Source organism: Trachypithecus francoisi, unplaced genomic scaffold (genome assembly GCF_009764315.1).
Source record: "Trachypithecus francoisi isolate TF-2019V2 unplaced genomic scaffold, Tfra_2.0 Lachesis_group8, whole genome shotgun sequence".
Lineage (NCBI taxonomy): Eukaryota > Metazoa > Chordata > Mammalia > Primates > Cercopithecidae > Trachypithecus > Trachypithecus francoisi.
This window is the reverse complement of record NW_022681473.1, coordinates 14,838,458-14,861,747: the sequence shown is the minus strand read 5'-3', so window position 1 is coordinate 14,861,747 and position 23,290 is coordinate 14,838,458. Positions and strand designations below refer to the sequence as shown.

The window sequence follows — 23,290 nt, the reverse complement described above, 5'->3', positions numbered from 1 at the left end:
ATTTTTGTATATGGGGTAAGGAAGGGGTCCAGTTTCAATCTTCTGCATATAGCTAGTCAATTATTCCTGCACTATTTATTGAGTAGGGAGTCCTTTCCCATTTCTTGTTTTTGTCACCTTGGTCAAAGATCAGACAGTTGTTCGTGTGTGACTTTTCTTCTGGGCTCTCTACTCTGTTTCATTGTTGTCTGTGTCTTTTTTTTTTTGTTCCAATACCATGCTGTCTTGATTACCACAGCCTAGTAGGATAGTTTGAAATTGGGTAATATAATGCCTCCATCTTTATTCTTTCTTCTTGGGATTGCTTTGGCTATTCGGGCTTTTTGGGGAGTTCCATATGAATTGTGAACAGTTTTTCCTAATTTTGTGAAGTATTTCATTAATTGATTGATAGAAATAGCATTAAATCTATAAATTGCTTTGGGGAGTATGGCCATTTTAACAATATTGATTTTTTGTATCCATGAGCAGGGAATGTTTTTTGATTTGTTTGTTATCAATAACATCTTCTAGCAGTGTCTTTTAACTCTCATTGCAGAGATCTCTCCCCTCCCTGGCTAGCTGTATTCCTAGCTGCTTTATTCTTTTTGTGGCTATTGCAAATGTGATTGCATTCTTGATTTCACTCTCAGCTTGGACATTGTTGATATGTAGGAATGGTCCTAATTTTTTACATTGATTTTTGTATCCTAAAAATTTTCTAAAATTATTTATCAGATCTAGGAGCTTTTGAACAGATACCATGGGGTCTTCTCAGTATAGAATCATATTGTCTGCCAACAGGGATAGTTTGACCACCTCTCTTTCTATTTGAATGCCTTTTCTTTCTTTCTCTTGTCTAGTTGCTGTGGCTAGGACTTTCAGTACTATGTTGAATAGGAGTAGTGAGAGTGAACATCCTTGTCTTGCTCCAGTTCTCAAGGGAAATGCTTCCAACTTTTGCCAATACAGTATGATGTTAGCTGTGGGTATGTCATAAATGGCTCTTATTATTTTGAAGCATGTTCTTTTAATGCCCGTTTTTGAGAGTTTTTAACATGAAGTGTTTAATTTTATCAAAACCTTTTTCTACAACACTTGAGAGGATTATGAGGTTTTGTTTTTAGTTCTCTATATGTGATGAATCATATTTATTGATTTGCATATGTTGAACCAACCTTACATCCCAGGGATAAAACGTACTTTATAATTGTAGATTAGCTTTGTGATGTGCTCTTGAATTTGGTTTGCTAGTATTTTGCATCTACATTTATCACACTTGTCAGCTTGAAGCTTTCTTTTTTTTAATTGTTGTGTCTCTGCTAGGTTTTGATATCCAAATGATGCTGGTGTTATAAAATGAATTAAGAAGAAGTCTCTTCTCTTCAATTTTTTAGAATAGTTTCAGTAGGCATGGTATAATGTCTTCTTTATACATCTAGGATAATTCAGCAGTGAATTTTTCTGGTACTGGGCTTTTTCTGGTTGGTAGACTTTTATTACTGATTCAATTTGGGGCCTTGTTACTGGTTTGTTTAGGGTTTTAATTTCTTCCTGTTTCAGTCCTGGAAGGTTGTTTGCTTCCAGGAATTTCTCCATTTCTTGTACGTTTTCTGTTTTGTATGCATAGAAGTGTTTATAATAGCATGAGAAGATTTTTATTTATTTATTTTTTTTATTTTTATTTATTTTTATTTTTTATTTTTATTTTTATTTTTTATTATACTTTAAGTTCGAGGGTACATGTGCATAACGTGCAGGTTTGTTACATATGTATACTTGTGCCATGTTGGTGTGCTCTACCCATTAACTCGTCAGCACCCATCAACTCGTCATTTACATCAGGTATAACTCCCAATGCAATCCCTCCCCCCTCCCCCCTCCCCGTGATAGGCCCCGGTGTGTGATGGTCCCCTTCCCGAGTCCAAGTGATCTCATTGTTCAGTTTCCACCTATGAGTGAGAACATGCAGTGTTTGGTTTTCTGTTCTTGTGATAGTTTGCCAAGAATGATGGTTTCCAGCTGCATCCATGTCCCTACAAAGGACACAAACTCATCCTTTTTTATGGCTGCATACTATTCCATGGTGTATATGTGCCACATTTTCTTAATCCAGTCTGTCACTGATGGACATTTGGGTTGATTCCAAGTCTTTACTATTGTGAATAGTGCCGCAATAAACATACATGTGCATGTGTCTTTATAGCAGCATGATTTATAATCCTTTGGGTATATACCCAGTAGTGGGATGGCTGGGTCATATGAGACTTCTACTTCTAGATCCTTGAGGAATCGCCATACTGTTTTCCATAATGGTTGAACTAGTTTACAATCCCACCAACAGTGTAAAAGTGTTCCTGTTTCTCCACATCCTCTCCAGCACTTGTTGTTTCCTGTCTTTTTAATGATTGCCATTCTAACTGGTGTGAGATGGTATCTCATTGTGGTTTTGATTTGCATTTCTCTGATGGCCAGTGATGATGAGCATTTTTTCATGTGTCTGTTGGCACATGAAATGTCTGTTCATATCCTTTGCCCACTTTTTGATGGGGTTGTTTCTTTTTTTCTTGTAAATTTGTTTGAGTTCTTTGTAGGTTCTGGATATTAGCCCTTTGTCTGATGAGTAGATTGCAATATTTCTGTTGGGTTGGTGATTTCCATCTTTGTCATTACTGATTTTCTTTATTTGTATCTTCTGTCTTTTTACATTAGTCTAGCTGTCTTTCATTCTTATTTATTCTTTCAAAAAACAAATCTTTTGTTCTGTTGATCTTTTTATGTTTTTTCATGTCTCAATTTCCTTGCTCATTTTGGTTATGATTTGCCTTCTGCTAGCTCTAGGATTTGTTTGCTCTTGTTTTTCTCACTTCTCAGGTATGATGTTAGGTTGTTAATTTGAAATATCTCTAATTTTTTTTTATGTGGGCATTTAGTGCTATAAATTTCCCTCTTAACACTGCTTTATTTCTGTCCCAGAGATTCTGGTGTTACATCTTTGTTCTCACAGGTTTCAAATAATTTCTTGATTTCTGTCTTAATTTCGTTATTTACCCAGAAGTTATTCAGGAGCATGGGGTTTAATTTCCATGTAATTGTATGGTTTTGAGCAATCTTCTTAGTGTTGATTTCTATTTTTATTGTGCTATCTGATCTGATAATGTGTTCTGTATCATATTTTAAAAAAAAAAATTTGCTGAGGATGATTTTATAGCTAATTCTGTGGTCAGTTATAGAATATGTGCCATGTGCAGATGACAAAAATGTATACTCTGTTGCTTTTGGGTGAAGAGCTCTTTAGATGTCTGTTCAATTCATTTTGTCAAGTGTTGAGTTGAGGGTTTTTGTTTTGTTTTGTTTTGTTTTTTGCAGAGATGGGGTTTTGCCATGTTGCCCAGGCTTGTCTTGAACTCTTGGACTCAAGCAATCAGCCCACCTCAGCCTCCCAAAGTGCTGGGATTACAGATGTGAACCACTGCATCCAGCCAGGTCTGAGATATCTTTGTTAGTTTTCTGCTTCAGTGACCTAACACTGTCACTGTGGTGTTGATGTCTCCTACTATTTTTGTGTGATTGTCTAAGTTCCTTTGTAGGTCTCTGAGAGCTTGGTTTGTGAATTTGTGGGCTCTTGTTTTGGGTGCATATATATTTAGGATAGTTAAGTCTTGTTGAATTAAATCTTTTACTATTGTAATGCCTTTTTTGTCTTTTTTATTGTTATTGATTTGAAGTCTGTCTTGTCTAAAATCAGAATTACAACCTCTTTTTATTTGTTTGTTTGTTTGCTTGCTTGGTATCTTTTTCTCCACCTCTTTATTTTGAGTCTATAATTGTGGTTGCAAGTGAGGTGGATCTCTTGCAGACAGCGTACCATTGGGTCTTGCTTCTTTATTCAACTTGCCACTCTGTGCTTTTTAATTGGGGGCATTTAGCCCATTTACTTTCAAGGTTAATATTGATATGCATGGATTGGATCCTGTCATGATGTCAGCTGATTATTAAGTAGACCTGATTTTTAGTTGCTTTATAGTGTCAATGGTCTATGTACTTAAGAGTGTGTTTGTGGTGGCTAGAAACAGTATTTCACTTCCCTATTTAGCACTCCCTTAAGGACCACTTATAAGGCAGGTCACTTGCTTGTCTGAAAAGGATCTTTGTCTCCCTCACTTATGATGCTTAGTTTGACTGGATATAAAATGCTTGGTTGGGGTTTCTTTTCTTTACTGTTAACCTGATGGGATTTCCTTCCTAGGCGCCCGCTCCTTCTGTCTAGCTGCCTTTCGTGTTATTTTTTTCATGTTGAGCTTGGAGAATCTGACACTTACATGTCTTAAGGATGGTCATTTTGTAGAGTGTCGTATTTCACAGGGGTTCTATGCAGTTCCTGAGTTTGAATGTTGGTCTCATTAGTGGGGTTGGAAAACTTTTCATGGCTAATGTCTTCAAATATGTATTCCCTGTTTCTTTCTTTCTCACCCTCTGTTTTAGGGATGCCAATAGTCTTAGATTTGGTCTCTTTATATAATTCCATATTTCTCAGAGGTTATGTTTTTTCTTCTTTATTTTTTTCCAGATGAGTTAATTTAGAGAACCAGTCTTTAAGCCCTGGGATTCTTTCCTCAAGTCGGTTTATTCCGCTGTTAATACTTGTGATTGTACTGTGAAATTCTTGAAGTGAATGTTTCAGCTCTATCAAATCAGTTTGGTTGTTTTTAAAAAAAAACATGGCAAACTTGAATTTCAGTTTCTGTGTCACTTTATCATATTATTTAGATCCCTTGAATTGGATTTCAACTTTCTCCTGAATCTTGGTGATCTTCATTCCTATTTGTAGTCTAAATTATATGTTTGTCCTTTCAGACAAATTACTACAAGTAAGTATAACATTATGATGAGTTTGATGTTAGCTGGGGGTTTTCACACAGTCTGTACTGTGTTGAGGTACATTCCTTCTATACTTAGTTTCCATAGTGGTTTTTGTTGTTTTTTTTTTTATCATGAAAGGATGTTGAATTTTATCATGTGCCTTTTCTGCAATGATTCAAATGATCATATAATTTTTATCCTTTATTATGTTAATGTGGTATGTTTACAGAATTGATTTTTGTATGTTGAACCATCTTTGCATTCTAGGGATAAATCTCACTTGATCATGGTGAATGATCCTTTTAAGATGCTGATGAATCTGGTTTGCTAGTATTTTGGTTTGAATAGATTTTTTATCTATGTTAATCAGGAATATTCATCTGTAATTTTCTTTACTTGTAGTGTCGTTGTTTGGTTTTAGTATCCAGGTAATGCTGGCCTCATAAAATGAATTTGAAAACATTCTTTATTCTTCAATATTTGCAATAATTTGAGAAAGACGCATATTAGTTCTTTAAATGTTTGGTAGATTTCAATAGTGAAGCCAACAGTTTCTGAGTTGCTCTTTGATGTGAGAATTTTTATTATTTATTCAATATCTCTACCTGTTATTGGTCTGTTCAGATTTTCTACTTCTTCATGATTCAATCTTGGTAGACTATATGTGTCTAGGAATTTATTCTTTCTTTTAGGTTATCCAATTTGTTGGCATATAATTGTTTACAGTAGTCACTGATGATCCTTTGCATTTCTTTGGTATTAGTTCTGATGTCTCTTATCTCTAAATTTTAGTCTTCTTTATTTTTGTCTTAATTAGTCTAGATAAAGGTTTGTCAATCTTCTTAATCTTTTCAAGAAATCAATTATTACTTTTATTGATCATTTCTATTGTATTTTCTAGTCTCTAAATTATTTATCATTGCTCTCATCTTTATAATTTCCTTGCTTTTACTAATTTTGGGCTTATAGTATTCTTTTTTCCCCTAATTTCTTGAGCTGTAAAATTATATTATTTGCTTAAGTTATTTCTTCTCTTTTGGATGAAATGAAATATTTGTTGCTATGAACTTTCCTCTTAGAACTGCATTTGCTATATGCCATAAGTTTTGTAAAATTGTTTTTCCATTTTTATTTGTCTCAAGATATTTTAAAATTTATTCTTTGACTAATTAGTTGTTGAGCAGCATGCTGTTTAATTTCCATGTATTTGTGAACTTTCTGAAGTTCTGCCCAGAATTGATTTCTAGTTTCATACCATTGTGGTTGGAAATATAGCTGCTATAATTTCAACTTTCTTACATTTATTAATACTTTTTTTGTAACCTAAGATATGATCTACCCCTGGAGAATGTTCTGTATGTGCTTGAGAATAATGTGTATTCTGCTACTGTTGGATGAAATGTTGTTTATATTTGTTAGGTCCAGTTGGTTGAAAATGTAGTTCAAGTCCAATGTTTTGTTTTACTGATTTGTTGTCTGAATGATTTGTTTATTGTTGAAAAAGAGATAACAAAGCCTTCTATTATTATTATATTGCAGGCTATCCCTTTCTTCATATCTATTAATATTTGCTTTATATATTAGGTACTCCAATATAGGGTGTTCATATATGTATATTTACAATTGTTTTATCCTCTTGATGGACTTACCTCTTTGTCATTATATAATGACCTTTTTGTCTCTTTTTATAGCTTTTTAACTTAAAATTTATTTTATCTGATATATATACATATACATATATGTATACACACACACATATATATACACACACACATATATACACACACACATATATATACACACACACACATATATACACACACACATATATATACACACACACATATATATACATATATGTATATAGCTATTCTTGCTTTCTTTTCATTTCCATTTCCATAGAAAATCTTTTTCCATCTCTTTACTTTCAATCTATGTGTGTCCTTAAAGGCAAAGTGAATCTCTTGAGTCTCTTGTCAGCACAATTTAACTGTATCTTTTAAAAAATCCTTCCAGCTACTCTATATCTTTTGACTGGAGAATTTAGTCCATTTACATTCAAGGCAATTAATAGGTAATAACTTTTACTGACACTTTATTAATTTATTTTGGTTGTTTTGTAAATCCTTTCTTTCTTCTCTCTTGCTGCTTTCCTTTGCAATTAGATGATTTTCTATAGCAGTATGCTTTCATTTCTGAATTTCTATCTTTTGTTTATATTCCACAGTTATCTTTCTTGTGGTTATTATGAGGCTTACATACAACATCATATAACAATCTGTTTCAAATTGATAATAGCTTCCACCACATAGAACTCTAGATTTTTATTTTTGTCCACACTCCATATTTGATGTCACAATTCATTATTGTATATCCATTAACATATTAATATTCTTTAATTATAGTTATTCTTAATACTTTTGTGTTTTAACTTTTATATTAGAATTAAAATTGATTAACACACTGCCACTACAGTATTATGGTATTCTGTATTTATCTATGGACTTACCTTTATTTTATACTTTCATATGCTTTCATATTGCTTTTAGTATCTTTTCTTTTCTTTTTTTTTTCTTTGAGATGGAGTCTCCCTCTGTCGCACCCAGGCTGGAGTGCAATGGCATGATCTCAGCTTCCTGCAACCTCCGCCTCCCAGGTTCAAGTGATTCTCCTGCTTCAGCCTCCTGAGTAGCTGGGATTACAGGTGCTTACCACCACACCCAGCTAAATTTTTGTATTTTTAGTAGAGACAGGATTTCACCATGTTGGCCAGTCTGGTGTCAAACTCCTGACATCAGATGATACACCCACCTTGGCCTCCCAAAGTGCTGAGCCATCACACCCCGCCATGTCTTTTCATTTTAATTTGAAGTACCTCCTGTAGCATTTATTGTAAGGCTGGTCTTGTGATGATGAACTCTGTCAGCTTTTGCATTCTGAAAAGGTTTTTAGCTCTTCTTCATTTTTGAAAGACAGTTTTTCTAGGTATCGTATTTTTAATTGGTAGTTTCTATTTCTTTTAGCACTTTGGAGATTGTATCCCCTTCCTCTGACCTGCAACATTTCTTCTGAAAAACCCGTTGGTAGTCTAATGGAAGCTCACTTGTACTTCACTAATTATTTTTGTCTTGCTGCTTTCAAAATTCTCTTTGTCCTTGGCTTTTGACAATTTGATTATAATATGTCTTTGGGTAATCCTATTTGAGGTGCTTTGGGCTTCATAAATGTGGGATATTCATTTTCTTCCCCAGATTTGAGAATTTGGGGCCATAACATATTTAAATAAGTCTTTTGCTCTTTTCTCTATCTTTTGACTCCCTGAAACTCCCATAACATGTATATCATTTCAATTGATTTTGCATCCTAAGTCCCTTAGCCTTCCTTCACTTTTTTGCTCCTTGTTTTTTCCTCTGACTGTATAATGTCAAGTGAGTTGTCTGTAAGTTTCCTGATTCTTTCTTCTGCTTGATGAAGTCTTCTGTTTAATCCCTCTAATAAATTTTTCAGTTCAGTTATTTTTTTCTTCACGTTTAGAATTTCTATGTGTTTCATCTTTATCATTACTTTTTGTTATATTCTTATTTTGTTCCTGTATTATTTCCCTGATTTTCTTTTATCGTCTATGTTCTCTTATAATTCACTTAGCTCCTCTAAGATCATTATTTTTAATTCTTTCACAAGAAAGTTATAGATCTACATTACATTAGGGTCAGTATTGTTTAAAGAGAGCTAAGTTCCCTCCTTGGGGTCCTTCAAGGATCACTTATACACAGATTAAAAACACTCTGAGAGACATAAAAACTTAAAATGTTATTATACTCACAGGTCTTAAAGAAGAGGCACAGTATTACCAGAGGGTCACATAATTCACCAAAAACTGTGGGTTGAGCTTGGTTGTCAGGAAAACAGACAGAGAAGACAACTCATGGGTGAGCACTTTTATTGGGGGTAGTCATAGGTGGTGCAGCCATAGCATGAAGGAAGTATTTTCATTGGTTAATTTAAATGTAACTAGGTCAAAACAGGGAAAGGAAGGCATAACATGGAAAGGTCATCATATGACTTCTTGTCTGGCCACATATGTTGAGAGGTGAGTGCTTGGTAGTGGATAATGACTAGGTAAAAGTTTAAAACAAGCAGAGACAATGCAGCTGCTTTGGAGCCACTGAGGCAATAAAGGATAGTCTTATATTACATTTCATTACTGGACATGTATTTCATTTCTTTGATTGTATCATGGTTTCCTGATTCTTTGTGTTTCTTGTAGCTTTGCCTTGGTGTCTGTGTTTGAATAAAAAGCCCCCTTTTCCAGTCTTTACAAACTGGCTTTGGCAGCATGCTGAAAGACTAGAAGACTGAATATATGCTCCACTTTCTCCTCCCTCCAAGAGAAAATGTTTAGACTGAGGCAATCTCTCAGTTGGTGCTGAGCTGTGACAACTTGAGAAAAGAGCTGATACAGTAAAGTGAAATTGCTCTTTTTACATGTTTCAATGTGACTGTTCTTAGTTTCATACTTGTCTGGGGGTACTGCAACTATTTAACTAGATTCTGCACTTCTCATAAAGTTATTTTGATCCACACATCATTGCTAAACGGGTGTTCCTGTGGAAGACAAAGCTGGGCCTGTCTACTCTGCCATCTTGCTGGCATCTCTATATCCTGACTCTTACATTCTTTTTTGTATTTTCTATCTCTTTGCTCTCTGAACTGTATTTTGAATATTTTAAAATTCTTCGATATTTCTCAATTTAACTTTGTCTAGTTCAATATTTATCCCCTCAATCAAAAATTTTGTAATATTGTTGTGAATGCATATTTTTTTCTGTTATCTTATTGGTTTTCTTTTCATATTTCACATTACTATTTTTTGTTTCATTTGTTTCTGACTCTTAAATGAGATTAGAATCCATCTAAAATGCACAGTCTTAACCATCTTTCCAAAATTCTGTGTCACATTAATTAACTTTTCTATGTATTACTTTCCTCATCTGTACAACTGAAAAAAATAATATTTTTCTCCCTTTATAATAGATGAATAAGATAAAATAGATTATATAGAATACGTAGTGTAATGTTTGCTTCAGACTAAGTACTCATTCTCCTCTTAGATAGCTTTGCACGTATGCAGAGCTTTAGAACTTGTGATCACTTTATAATAAATATGTTCTACCATGTGCTCAGAATTAAAATATAAAGTTCCCTAGCTCTAACACAAAGGCATAGCTTGAATCTCTTTGACCTAATTCACTTCATGAGAACTGAATTCTGACTTTATAATAGTTTCTGTGTTAATCACTGTTATTAAAAAGTGAATAACATGATTACTTACTGTAGGGGTGGAGTCAATAAGCTCTGTAAATAAGCACCCAAATAGTAATAAGTAATATCATTAAAATCTCTATAATGTGTTATGAAATCACCACGAAAATGTTCAGAATGTGCCAGAGCACCCTACATGAATTTTTTTTCTTCTGTGAGTTGCCACAGTGAGACAAAACATATAAAATGTTCATCTAATTAAAGTTATTTTTGAAAAAATAATTAATTTCTGTGTTCCACTAAAATACCAAGAAGCCAATGCACTGCCCACTCTCATATATACTTGTAGGTATAAAGCAACATGAAATGACTCTTTTTCATCTAGAAATTCAGATATGCAGGCATGTGGATAAAATTGTACTATAAAACACAAGATCAATTATAATCCTAGCACTGTTTGTAAAGAGCCAGATATAGATTTGCCATGGTCATATCTTCTTAATTCACAAAATGAGATACCTTCTACCCCTCCTCATAGGATATGCTCCTACTCTCATGTTGCAATGAAAATGACAGTAGTTTGATAGCATAAAAGATATTAATATTTTTAAATCAGGCAATCTGAGCTATTACTTTTCATGGTGTACTTAATCTCTTACAGGTTACTGTTCCACAATTTCTATTATGGTAATATTTTATAATTACTCTCCCTTTATTAATTTTTAAACACTTTTTGACATGTTGTTTTCTTGGTTTCATTTAGTTCTTTGTTCAAGATTTCCTTTAGCTCTATGAGCAGATTTAAGATATTTGTCTTAAAAATTCCAAAAAGTACAGAACACCAGTTAAAAATAATACATCTAAATGAGCATAAAGATATATTATATTCATGGATTGGCAGACTTCAAGATGACTATTTTCCAGACTTTATATGATCTCAACTGAAACTCAGATGAGCTTTTTTGGGGGTAAATACTGACAAACTGGTTATAGCTTTATGCATAACAGCAAACCTAGCAGAATAGACAAAATAATTATAAAAGAACAAAGCTGCAGCATGTACATGACCTGGTTTCATGTCTTACCATTATAATAGAAGTCAAGACAATATGGTATTGGGCAAAAGGTAGACACATAAATCAATGGAATTGATTACAGGATACAGAAATTGATCCACAGGTAGATAGTAAATTGAATTTTGTGAAAGATGGAAAGACAGACCAATGGAGAAAATATGCTATGTTTTGAGCATTTGTTCCTCCAGAACCCAGGTTGAAATGTAATTGCCATTGTGATAGTATTGAAAGGTGGCATCTTTCAGAGATATTTAAGTCATGAAGGCTGTACCCTATCAATAAATTAATGCCAATATCACTAGAATGGGTTCATTATTGCAGGGGTGAGCTTGCCCCCTCTTGCTCTCTCTTGCCTTCTCTTTGCTTTCCCATCATGAAATGATGCAGCAAGAAGCCCCTCACCAAATGCCAGCCCCTTGGATCTTAGAGTTCCCAGCCTCTAGAACAGCGAACCAATACATTTCTGTTCATTATAAATTAATTATCCAGTCTGTGCTATTTGATTATAGCAGCCAGCACAAATGAACAGACAAAGTATGTTCTCTCAACAAACTCTGCCACAACAGTTGTTTGTCCATATGCCAAAAAAGAAACTAAATGTAGAGTATACACTGAAACTGTATGTTCCCATAAACCTCTTTAAAAGTGTTTGTAAAAATCTTTATTGAGAATAATAATTGCTTAACCTTTAAGCAGATGATGATGAAGTAATTTAATTTTATTACAAATGTATGACATAATCTCATTGAAGGTAGATGAGAAAAAAACGTTGATCTAAGTAACATTGGAAAACAGTGTGTTGACCAAATGCTTTGTCTAAAAGTAAAAGGAATTATACATAAATATAGTTCCGTTGTTGCTAAAATTGCTTCTCATTATGATGAACAATTATGGAACTGCCTTACTTGTGTATTGGAGTCAAAAAATAAGTCTACAAATAGGGGCTGTCAAGAGCTAAGTTTCTAACTGTCAGAAAGGGAAGTCATAGATAAGAAAGGGGGAAGATTAAATGAACTGGATTGGAGTCAGAAATATTGATAGGAAGCCATGTTTAGCTTAATAGCAATCAGATACAGATATAAACACATATATACTTTCTAGATATAAAAATAAGTATAGTTGTGTGCTTATATTAATATGTATGTATTCTATATATACTAGCTCTATCTCAAAGAGGACCTAGAAGAAATTAAATGCCAAGAGCTGCAGACACACCCTGCAGTGTGTTGTTGATTGAGCCAATAAATGAATGGAAGAGACAAATTTTGCTACAAAAGAACTAGATGTATCTTAGTTTCACAACACCTGGAGTGTGAGCTGGACTTAGTGACTTCTTTCTAAAGAATAGAGTATAGGGCCGGGCGCGGTGGCTCAAGCCTGTAATCCCAGCACTTTGGGAGGCCGAGACGGGCGGATCACGAGGTCAGGAGATCGAGACCATCCTGGCTAACACGGTGAAACCCTGTCTTTACTAAAAATACAGAAAACTAGCCGGGCGAGGTGGCGGGCGCCTGTAGTCCCAGCTACTCGGGAGGCTGAGGCTGGAGAATGGCGTGAACCCGGGAGGCGGAGCTTGCAGTGAGCTGAGATCCGGCCACTGCACTCCAGCCCGGGCGACAGAGCGAGACTCCGTCTCAAAAAAAAAAAAAAAAAAAAAAAAGAATAGAGTATAGAAAATTTTAAAAACTAATCTATGATGGAAAAACTTAGTAAATTTTTTCTAGCACATATGATCATGTTACCATTAGTGATCAAGTCATGTTAATAGAATATACTCTTGATGTGATGTCATAAGAACAGAATTTTATCTCAGAGGTATTTCTCCCCAAACCCATTACACCAGTCAAATCATTAAAAAAAAAACTTCAGAAAATGTCAAATGGTAAGCATTCTGTGAAATTCCTGGTTAGCACTCCGTGAAATTGTCAAGATCATCAAAAACAGAGAAAGACTGAGAACTTGTCACAGAGAATTAGAGATTAAAGACACGTGACAACTAAATGTAAGAAAAGCAAAAGCATATTAGTGGAAAACTAATGAAATCTGAATAAAGCCTGAAATTTAAAATATAACATTGTAGTAATCTTGGTTTCTTAGCCTTGACAAATACCATAATATGAGATTATAATGTAGGGGAAAACAGAGGAGGGTTTATATTCAATTCTCATGACTGCTGTGACAAATTATCACAAATTTAGAAACTTAACACATATTCATTTCACAACTCTGAACTTTAGAAGTTCAAAAACAGTTTCACTGGGCCAAATTAATTGTTGGCAGTGATATGTTCCCATAGGAGGCTCTAAGGGACGATCCATTTATTGCCTCTTCATAAGACAGAAATAAATATCTGTGTCGTACTATAATGCCACACAAACACCAGCATCTTAGCACATACAAGTGCAATCTTACGAACACTGATATGTTCAAGCATCTAATTGTACAGAGACAAAAAAGAAGATATAGGTGCACACTCCTGGGAGTAGTTTTTATATAGTATAGAGCTCCTTGAGGATCAAAAGAAAAAGCATAAAAAATTGTACATTATATTAGCATATTGAATTTATGCTATCTTTTTCACTGATAGAAATTTTCATGTTTATATTCTATCTGTACATTTAAAAACATTTCAGTTAGTTGTGTGATTTGCATGTATGAAGTAATTTTACAAATATAATCATACATTACACTTTTATATAATCAGATTTAATTTCTTTTTGTGATTTACCAAATAGCATTTATTTGATGTGTGACTTGTCACTTAATGACATATTATTTCAAACTAAAAATTATGAGATGATTCATTTAGTGATGAGATTCCCAGGAAATCACCAGGTCCAAAGGTGGGGCATATAAGCACTGAGAATATAGATTTAAAAATTTCAGCAAAGCAGAAAATAAGCTGCAATTGTTGAAATATGCTACATGCCTCTGAAGAAGGTTTATATTATGGCTCAAATATTCAATATATTGATACAATTGGGCGCAGCTTAATTATTTTAATCATTCACTTAACAAATAATTAGTGAGAATCTACAATGAAACAGATATCTATTTAGGTACTGAGCAGGATCAGGCAAACAAAACAAAAGTCACGCTCTTAAGAAGTTTAAGTTCTGATTTGGGGGTGATAAATGAAAAGTGATCAAATAAACATACAGTAGGGAGTGCTGATAAGGACTGTGAAGAATAATGCAGGGCGACAGGACAGTACACATGGCGAGGGGAGAGGGACTTATATAAAGGTGGTCAGAGAAGACTTTCGTGATTTGTTAACACTTATTTGAGTAAAGGCCTGAGTGGAGGAAGAAAAGTTTCCACACAGAGGGAACAGCTAGTGCAAATGTCCTGAGGCAGCAGCATATTTGGAGATGTGAAGAAATATCAAGGAGAGTGAAGTGAATCGATAGAGACAAAACGCTGGAGAAGTGACAAGAGATGATGTAGCTCAACTAAACTAAAAATTAATGAGCAACATTAACTATTTCAAAGCCCTTACAGAGAGAAAATATGTAGAAAATTATTATCTCAGGCTATAAATAGAGTGAATGTTGGTGGTCATGTATGGATAAATTGAAAATGCCTTTATTTTCTCTTAATTTTTATTATCCTCTGGCCATTTTATCCTTTTGAAAAGTGTAATATATCATTTATGATTTCTTTGAGCAGTGCTTTGTAGTTCTCCTTGTAGAGACCTTTCACTTCCTTGGTTAGATATATTACTAGGTATCTTTTGTTTTTGTTATTGTAAATGGGATGTATTCTTGATTTGGCTCTCAGCTTGAATATTATTAGTGTATAGAAATACTACTGATTTTTCTAGATTGATTTTTGTATCCAGAAACTTTACTGAAGTCATTAATCAGTTGCAGGACCCTTTGTTGGAATCTTTAGGGTTTTATAGATACAGAATCATATCAACTTGGAAAAAAGATAGTTTACTGACTTCCTGTTCTATTTGGATGTCTTTTATTCCTTTCTCTTGCCTGATTGCTCTGGCTATAACTTCCAACACTATACTCAGTAAGAGTGGTGGCAGTGGGCATCCTTTTCTTGTTCCAGTTATCAAGGGAAATGCTTCATGTTTTTGCTTGTTCAGTATAATGTTGACTCTGGGTATGTCATAGATGTCTTTTATTATTTTCAGGTACATTCATTCAATGCCTAGTTTGTTGAGGATTTTTATCACTAAGGGATGTTGGATTTTATAAAAATATTTTTTTGCTATCTACTAAATTAATCATATGGTTTTTGCTTTTAATTCTGCTTTTGCAGTGAATCACACTTATTGACTTGCATATATTGAAACAATCTTGCATTCCAGGAGTAAAGCCTACTTTATTATGGTGAATTAATTTTTTGATGAACTGTTGGATTCAGTTTGATAGTATTTTGTTAAGGATTTTTGTGTCCATATTCATCAGGGAAACAAGTGGAAAAAATTCCATGCTCATGGATTAGAAGAATCAATATTGTCAAAATGGCCATATTGCCCAAAGCAATCTGCAGATTCAGTGCTATTCCTATCAAACTGCCAACATCATTTTTCACAGAACTAGAAAAAACTATTCTTAAATTCACTGCAATCAAAAAAGAGCTTGAATAGCCAAAGCAAGGCCGGGCGCGGTGGCTCAAGCCTGTAATCCCAGCACTTTGGGAGGCCGAGACGGGTGGATCACGAGGTCAGGAGATCGAGACCATCCTGGCTAACACGGTGAAACCCCGTCTCTACTAAAAATACAAAAAACTAGCCGGGCGAGGTGGCGGGCGCCTGTAGTCCCAGCTACTCCGGAGGCTGAGGCAGGAGAATGGCGTGAACCCGGGAGGCGGAGTTTGCAGTGATCTGAGATCCGGCCACTGCACTCCAGCCTGGGCGACAGAGCAAGACTCCGTCTCAAAAAAAAAAAAAAAAAAAGAATAGCCAAAGCAACCCAAAACAAAAACAACAAAGCCAGCGGCATCATATTTCCCAGCTTTAAAGGCTACAATAACCAAAACAGCATGGTACAGAAACAGACACATAGACCAATGGAACACAATAGGAAACCCAGAAAGAAAGCTACTCACCTACAGCCATCTTATCTTCAACAAAATCAACAAAACTAAGCAATGAAGAAAGGACTCTGTATTCAATAAATGGTGCTGGAATACCTGGCTAACCATAATGAAACGGGAAGAATGAAATTGTACCCCTAATTTTACTATGTGCAAAATTTAACTAAAAATGGATTAAAGACTTAAATGTAAGACCTCAAACTATAAGAGTCCTGGAAGAAAACGTCATTCTGCGCATTGGTCTTGAAAAAGAATTTATGACTAAAACTTCAAAAACAATTACAACAAAACCAAAATTTGGCAAGTGGGACCTAATTAAATCAAAGAACCTTTGTACAGCAAAAGAGACTATCAAACTAAAGAGCATTTACAGAGCAAAAGAAACTATCAACAGAGTAAACAGACAGTCTATAGAATGGAGGGAAATATTTGCTAATTTTGCATCTGACAAAGGTTGAATATCCAGAATGTATAAGCAACTTAAACAATTAAACAAGTAAAAAATAAATAATCCCATTTAAAAATGAGAAAAAGACACTTTTCAAAAGAAGATATACAAGCTACCAACAAACATGAAAAAATACTTAACATCATTAATCATCAGAGAAATGCAAATCAAAACCACAGTGAGACACTTTCTCACATCAGGTAGAATGGCTATTATTAAGAAATGAAAAAAGAACAGATGTTGGTGAGGTTGTGGAGCAAAGGGGACAATTATACATTGTTGGTGAGAATATAAATTAGTGTAGCCACCATGAAAAGCAGTTTGGAAATTTTTCAAACAACTTAAACAGAGCTGTCATTCAACCCAGCAGTCCCATTACCGGGAATATAACCAAAAGAAAGCAAATTGTTACACCAAAAAGACATATATACACTCATATGTTCATTGCAGCACTATTCACAATAATAAAGAGATGGAATCAACCAAGGTGTCCATCAATGGTAGACTGGACAAAGAAAATGTGGTACATAAACACCATGGAATACTACACAGCAATAACAAATAGTGAAAATCATATACTTTGCGGCAACATAGATGTGGCTGGAGGCCATTATCTTAAGTACATTAATGCAGGATTATAAAACCAAATACTACACATTCTCACTTATAAGTGCGAGCTGAACGATGGGTACTCATGGACATAAACATGGCAACAATAGATACCGAAGACTACTAGAGGAAGGCACACGAGGACTGACAAACTAACTGTTGGGTACTATGCTCAGTACCTGAGTGGCAGGATCTTCTGTACTCCAAACCTCAACATCACAAAATATACTCATTTAACAAACTTGTACATGTACTCCCTGAATCTTAAATAAAAGTTGAAAAAAAATAAAACTTTTTGTCTTTTATGTAAAGAAAATGTAATATAAAAACGTATGTTCTGGCCGGGCGCGGTGGCTCAAGCCTGTAATCCCAGCACTTTGGGAGGCCGAGACGGGTGGATCACGAGGTCAGGAGATCGAGACCATCCTGGTCTACACGGTGAAACCCCGTCTCTACTAAAAAATACAAAAAACTAGCCGGGCGAGATGGCCGGCGCCTGTAGTCCCAGCTACTTGGGAGGCTGAGGCAGGAGAATGGCGTAAACCCGGGAGGTGGAGCTTGCAGTGAGCCGAGATCCGGCCACTGCACTCCAGCCTGGGCGACAGAGCTAGACTCCGTCTCAAAAAAAAAAAAAAAAGTATGTTCTACGAAATGATTTAAAGACAGAAATATTAATCATTTAAAGTACTTTAGCGGCCGGGCGCGGTGGCTTAAGCCTGTAATCCCAGTACTTTGGGAGGCAGAGACGGGCGGATCGCGAGGTCAGGAGATCGAGACCATCCTGGCTAACACGGTGAAACCCCGTCTCTACTAAAAAATACAAAAAACTAGCCGGGCGAAGTGGCGGGCGCCTGTAGTCCCAGCTACTCGGGAGGCTGAGGCAGGAGAATGGCGTAAACCCGGGAGGCGGAGCTCGCAGTGAGCTGAGATCCGGTCACTGCACTCCAGCCTGGGCGACAGAGCGAGATTCCATCTCAAAAAAAAAAAAAGTACTTTAGCTATGTATCTCCCAATAAAATATGCTAACAATATGAGCCAATACTTTCATTGAAAGCCATAGCACTTTCATCTCAAACAATAATGCTTAGAATATTCAACTTAAGAAAAAAGTAACAGTAGTCAAAAAGTTATATTTGAATACCTGAATTAACTAAATTATTTTTGTTAAAACCCTAGCCACATTCCCTTTACCTCTGGCTAATTTTTCACTCCCATGTGTATGTGCCCACAGGAGTCACATGTATGCATTTCTGTTCATGGGTTTGTTTTCCACCAGTTTTTACATGTATGTTACTTGTGTCATATGATAGAGAAAATGCATATGAAGAGTGAGTAAATTACATCTTCCTAATGCATTTTTTGAACTACATTACTTTATGCTTTCCTTATGCCATTTTTATTCAGGTATTACATTTCTAATCGTTATATTTCCCTTTTCTAGACAACAGACTTTTGAAGAGGTAAGGATATAATTTCCAGAAATTAACTGAAGTGTGGGCCTTAAAATGTCATGAGGTGCCTGGAGAATTTCAGAAAGGAATGAAACTAGGTATTATACAGGATATCAGGATATCATTATCCTGAAATGTTAAACTCACAATCCTAGAGACAATTTTGCCTTCTCAACAATTTTCTTGAACGTACTCTTCACCTCCTTGTTCTTCAGGCTTTAGACCACAGGGTTCAGCATGGGGAAGACCATAGTATAAAACACACTGCAATTTTGTCTGTGTCAATGGAATGTCTGGAGCTGGGCTGTATATACATGAAGATACTAGTACCATAGAAGATGGCAACTGCAGTGACGTAGGAGGCACAAGTGGCCAAAGCCTTCTGGTATCCTGCAGTTGAGTGCATCTTTAGGATGGTGATAAATATAAATAAGTAGGATATAAAGATAACTAGAAGGGCAAAGAGGATATTGAAGCTGGTTACATAAACAAGAACCACTTCATTCACATGTCTGTCAGAGCAAGACAGAGCCATGGCTGCTGGAACCTCACAGAAAAAGTGACGGACTTCATTGGACATACAGAAAGAGACTGAATGTTTCCCCAGTGTGAATGGAGGCATTCAGGGAACCACCCATGTATCAACCTATGGCCAGGCATGTACACACACTTGTCATCATGGTGGTGGTGTAATGCAGGTGTTTGCATAGTGGTCAGAGGTAATTAAGTCCAATAGTAAATGTACCACACTGGCAAAGGAATCAGAAAGGAATGTCTGAGCAGCCCACACAGAATAGGAAATGATTTCGTCTTCTCTAAGGAGCCCAGATATGACCTTTGGAGTGACAACTGAAGAGTAAAAAAAGTCTACCAGAGACAGATTACTGAGGAAGAAGTATGTTTGATTATGGAGTCGAGAGTACCAGAGAATTGAAATGATCATCCCCAAGTTTCCAACTACATCGATGAGATAGATGAGAACAAACGTGATAAAGAAGGGGACCTACAGTTCTGGGACATTGCTTAGTCCTAAGAAGATGAACTGTGACACTTCTGTACTGTTCTACATCAGTGTTATTTGGAAGCAGGAGACACCCTATATGAATGAGAAATAAAGGAACAGAACATTAAAGGCAGTAGAGGTTGCAGAAAAATTAAAATGTTTCTATACTTTATGTACTATTTCATTATAGCAATAATATGTGTTTCATGATTTTCCATAATGAAAGCATGAAGTTAACAACAAGATTTAGTGGATTAATTATCAATACAGCCCTAGACTATTGACTGAAGGATCCACACAGGTCATCTCTCCAGTTTTTAATTTTTATATATATGCAAACTGAGATTTGGAAAAATTTGTGAATTATCCAACATGATAATTCTGAAATTAATGACTCCGTCAGTTCAACTTTTCCTAGTCTAATAACTTCATAGACTTCTATGTTGCTAATGTGTCCACAGCTAGATACTTTTACTTCTATATTCCTTGATACCTCTCAATAAATTTACAAAATTGAGTAGTTGTTACTTTCATTTAGATTGTGAGGCACCAGAGGTTAAGTATTTTATTCATGTTTACAGAATTATTCATTGGCAGGCAAAGCTTTGACTCCAGACAGAATTGTTACCAAATTTGATTGACTAAATTAATTTAAATAAAACTGAATTTAACTCAATTTAGAATTATTCATTTTCGCTATAATTTCAAACTCAGTGTTTGTGGTTTCACAGTGAATTAACTGAAAGATATGTGCATAGTAGATGTGGTGAGATAACTGGGGCAGTAGACGAATGTGTAAACTGCAGAGGTGTTGCTGAGAGGCTGGAAGGAATAGCACTATGTATGGAGCTTGGGCTCTAGGAAGAGGTGCATGCCATTTCTACATGTACAACCTAGGAATCACTGATCCTAACCTAACTACCTGAACAAGAATCTCTTCATCTACATAAAGAAGGTGGTAATGAGATCTACCCCAGGGTATTACTTGGAGAATTAAATGAGAGAGTGCATTAAAAAAAGTCGATGAGTAAAATGCTGATTGTTTAGCACAGCCTGATGAGTGCTAGTTGTGCCTCTATTATTGGAATGAAATGATGGCCTTTATGTGGTTTGAGAAGCTAAGTGGCAACATGTAGAGCTTCAAGTATGGATAATCCTTGAAGTCTTAAGTATTCCACTTTATTTTGCTTTTTTTCCCCACACATCAGGTTCATGAGATTTTATGTGCTCCCGCCCTCAGTGATTTACACTTAGTTCATGCTCTGCCCATGTGATTGGCTGCTCTGTTCATTCCATGTGAGCCATTCTTTTGTTTAATATTTTTTTCTTGAAATCCACAATTTTCTTTAGTTGAAAATTTCTCTTTTTCTCATTACCGTCATCCTTATAGTTGAATCACATATATCGATGGCTGAAAGTTCACAGTTTGTGGATTATGTTTAGCCTGCAGTTGTGTTTTAGTGGAAAGTTTATGTTTAAAGTGTTTTTATTTGAAGCTGTTCTAGTGTATGAAGAGTATTTTAAGTCTTTTTTATTTTAATTTAAAGCTTTTGGAAGCATTTCTATCCTTTGCTAAATTCTATTCCCTGTTATTGTCCTCCCATTCCTTTACAACTTCAATGTACAACCCTAGCCTAGGAGAGTTTTATGTTTGTCCATCTTAACACACATCCCACTTTTAGCATATACTATGTTCCAAAATATAGGATAAGAGCTTTATACACAGCCATGTGTGTGACTGTGTTTGTGTTTGCATGCCTGTTCTTAGTTATCACCAAGGCAATTGGTAATTTGTGAAGTTATGTGATGTGTACAATTCTACAGCTAGTATGAGGAAGATTTACCATTCAAGATTTATGCCATCCCCATTAAGCTACCAAGGACTTTCTTCACAGAATTGGAAAAAACTACTTTAAAGTTTATATAGAACCAAAAAAGAACCTGCATTGTCAAGACCATCCTAAGCCAAAAGAATAAAGCTGGAGGCATCGTGCTACCTGACTTCAAACTATACTACAAGGCTACAGTAACCAAAACAGCGTGGTACTGGTACCAAAACAGAGATATAGACCAATGGAACAGAACAGAGCCCTCAGAAATAATACCACACATCTACAACCATCTGGTCTTTGACAAACCTGACAAAAACAAGAAATAGGGAAAGGATTCCCTATTTAATAAATGGTTATTTATTTAATAATAAATTACCATTATTTATTTGGTAAAACTGGCTAGCCATAAGTAGAAAGCTGAAACTGATCCCTTCCTTACACCTTATACAAAAATTAATTCAAAATGGATTAGAGACTTAAATGTCGGACCTAAAACCATAAAAACCCTAGAAGAAAACCTAGGCAATACCATTCAGGACATAGGCATGGGCAAGGACTTCATGTCTAAAACACCAAAAACAATGGCAACAAAAGCCAAAATTGACAAATGGGATCTAATTAAACTAAAGAGTTTCTGCACAGCAAAAGAAACTACCATCAGAGTGAACAGGCAACCTACAGAATGGGAGAAATTTTTTGCAATTTACTCATCTGACAAAGGGTTAATATCCAGAACCTACAAAGAATTCAAACAAATTTACAATAAAGAAAAGCCCCATCAAAAAGTGGGCAAAGGATATGAACAGACATTTCTCAAAAGAAGACATTTATGCAACCAACAGACACATGAAAAAACGTTCATCATCACTAGCCATCAGAGAAATGCAAATCAAAACCACAATGAGATACCATCTCACACCAGTCAGAATGGCGATCATTAAAAAGTCAGGAAACACCAGGTGCTGGAGAGGATGTGGAGAAATAGGAACACTTTTACACTGTTGGTGGGAGTGTAAACTAGTTCAACTATTGTGAAAGACAGTGTGGCGATTCCTCAAGGATCTAGAACTAGAAATACCATTTGACCCAGCCATCCCATTACTGAGTATATACCCAAAGGATTATAAACCATGCTGCTATAAAGACACATGCACACGTGTGTTTATTGCGGCACTATTCACAATAGCAAAGACTTGGAATCAACCCAAATGTCCATCAGTGACAGACTGGATTAAGAAAATGTGGCACATATACACCATGGAATACTATGCACCCATAAAAAAGGATGAGTTCATGTCCTTTGTAGAGACATGGATGTAGCTGGAAACCATCATTCTCAGCAAACTATCGCGAGAACAGAAAACCGAACACTGCGTGTTCTCACTCATAGGTGGGAATTGAACAATGAGATCACCTGGACACGGGAAGGGGAACATCACACACCGGGTCCTATTGTGGGGATGGGGGAGAGGGGAGGGAAAGCATTAGGAGATATACCTAATGTAAATGATGAGTTAATGGGTACAGCACACCAACATGGCACATGTATACATATGTAACAAACCTGCACGTTATGCACATGTACCCTAGAACTTAAAGTGTAATAAAAAAAATTCCTCAATATCATTCTTTATCAGGAGAAATGTAAATAAAAACAACAGAGAGACACTATTTTATAATCCATTAGAATGGCTATTGTAAAAGAAATGGAA

General features: G+C 35.5%; 1 pseudogene; it reads right to left on the bottom strand.

Moving 5' to 3' along the window:
* Nucleotides 1-18,886: 18,886 nt before the first annotated feature.
* LOC117080719 lies at nucleotides 18,887-19,812 on the bottom strand (annotated as a pseudogene).
* Between the last annotated feature and the right edge of the window lie 3,478 nt (nucleotides 19,813-23,290).